This window comes from Chrysochloris asiatica, unplaced genomic scaffold, assembly GCF_000296735.1.
Source record: "Chrysochloris asiatica unplaced genomic scaffold, ChrAsi1.0 scaffold00031, whole genome shotgun sequence".
NCBI classification, from domain to species: domain Eukaryota; kingdom Metazoa; phylum Chordata; class Mammalia; order Afrosoricida; family Chrysochloridae; genus Chrysochloris; species Chrysochloris asiatica.
The window spans coordinates 190,236-192,839 of record NW_006408549.1 but is presented as its reverse complement, the minus strand read 5'-3'; positions in this window follow the sequence as shown (position 1 = coordinate 192,839).

Here is a 2,604-nt window from a genome sequence, read left to right as displayed (position 1 = left end):
CAATGTCTAAGTTGCCCATCCCTGTCAACCCTGTGCACCAAGGAGGTGGGAATGATCCTCACTGTAAAAATTCGTTCCCTCTTTTGAGCTACTACATCCATAAGTATAGGTCAAGTTCATCAAATTGTAGTGGGTTACACTTTTTTTACTCTTCTTTCTGATCATCCAGCCATTGAAGTTCTGATCATCCAGCCATTGAAGCCTGGTCAAATGGGTACTATATGCAAGTATGGTTGTTCTTGTGCATCTCCCCTAACTTCATATCAGCTGGACACTTTACTCTCTGCTCTAGTCCTCTGTGGCCATGTCCCTGTGCCTGAGCCCAGGAGTCCCCAGGTCTCGCCATACTGCTGGCCAACCAGGTCTCAATCTAGGTTGACAGGAGTCTATTGAACGTGGTTGGACTTAGCTCACAACTTCATTGTTGTTTTTCCCTCACTTCCCCTTATCGGTAGACCAATGTGGTCACCAGCAAGACCACATGCCTGCTTGTGTATTCCCTTTGAGTCTCAGTCTTGGAAGGGGATTTGCCCTGAGGAGACCCAACCACTTGCCTTGATGGCTCCCTGGCAAACAACTTGCTTGTTCTTGTGGTAGTCAATCAGACTGCCATTATTGTGTTGTTGTTGTTGTTGTTGTTGTTCCTGCTGGTCTTTCTTTCAAGAAGTTTCTTCTGTTCTTCTAGCCACTCCAGGCTGGTCTGCTTGCCCTTTCCAGTGGAAATTTCCCATCTCAGAAGATTCTGGATGGGGATCAGGATTCCACCTATGGTTTTATGGAATACAAAGACTCTGCAGGGAGCCTCTTTCACTGGGCAAGTTCTAGCCCCATTTTAGATATTCCAATCAGTTATAAGCTGATGATGGACTTAAAATCATCAGTTATCTTTTTATATGTTACTGCTTGAAATAGTCAAATATTAATAGCTTGAAATAGTCAAACATCTTTTTCTACAGTGACTCTATTCCTTCCATCTTCTTTTGATGCCCCTGTATCATTTAATAATTTGCCCATAGAATCCTTCAGTTCTCCAACTTGAGCCTTGACTTTTTTCTTCAGTTCTTTCAGCTTGAGAAATGTCAAGTATGTTCTTCCTTTTTAGTTTTCTAACTCCTGGTCTTCACACATTTCATGATAATAATTGCTGTATCTTCTCGACAAAGTTGAAATCTTCTGTTCAGTTCTTTCACTTCATCCTTTCTTCCATTTTCTTTAGCTACACTCAAAAGCAAGTTTCAGCATCTCTTCTGACATCTATTTAGTCTATCTTGTCTTTTTAGTGGACTTTTGGTTTCTTCATGTTTGATATCATCCCTCAATTTGTCTTGTCTTCAGTCATCTGTGTTCAATGTATCATCCAGTCTATGCATGAACATGGTCTCTAAATTCATATACGAGATATATAAGGGTATTCTGTAAATATTGCAGTCTTGGAAGTCCTACAGAGCAGTTCTATTCTGTCCTATAGTGTCACTGTGAATTGAAATAAACTCAACAGCAATGAATTGTTTGTTGTTGTTGTTGTTTATCCTGAATTATCCAAATGATCCCTAAATGCCCTAATGAGAGGGAGAAAGGGGAGATGAGATTACAGCATCTGAAAAGGTGAAAAGATGCTAGAAATAGAGATTGAAGTGATAAGCCTTGAAATTGGAAAAAGTGGCAAGGTACCAAGGAAGACAGGTAGTCTCTAGAAGTTGAAAAAGGTAAAGATATGAATTCTCCCCTCAGTGCATCTAGGAGGAACCAACCAACACTTTGACTTTAGCCCAGTGAAACTAATTTTGAACTTCTGGCCTCTAGAATTGCATGAGAGTAAATGTGCTTTGTTTCAACTAATAAATGTGTGGTAAATTGTTACAGCAGTCACAGGAAACTAATATATTCAGGGTGGGAAAGGGCGTGGTGGGGTGAGAGTTAGGGCTGAAGATGTTTGTAAGGTCCAAATCCTAACCCCACAACATGTCACTGAGTTGAGGTTACTTCTGAGGGCATTGGGGAAGCTTCAAAGCATTTTGAGCAGAAAACAGCCATGATCAAATGGTGAATGAGGAAGATTCCTCTGCTGTGCTATGGAGCCCAACTGAGGAAGGGGAAAATGGCACAAGACCAACGACAGAGTGGCCTGTTTGGGGAATCTATAGGCAACATAGAGATCCTGTGTCTGTGGTTCTAACAGCTCCCATGGGATTTCTAAGCTTTCATATTATGGTCAAGGAACAGGGTCAACTCTGTTTCATTCAATAGACATTGAGTCATTCTTGTTTGTTCTGGAGATCCACATTTGTTCTTTATGATAATTTTCTACAAATAACACTATGTTGGGCGTGAAGTTTTTAGACTATACAGTAATTATGTGTAGGTGAATTTTTCCAATTATATCTTAGTAAGATTTTGACTGTGGTAAAATATATATAACAATAAATTTGTGAGTTTCATTCGCCACTTTACAATCCAGTGCCATTAACTACATTCACTCTGTGTGCTTCCCTCGCTGCTTTTCATTTCTGGAAGTTTTTCAACACTTCAAAAGAAACTTAGTACCCTGTAAGCAATCATTCTTCCTTCCTTTCTCCCAAACTTCCACCACTCCCAGCCTCTGGT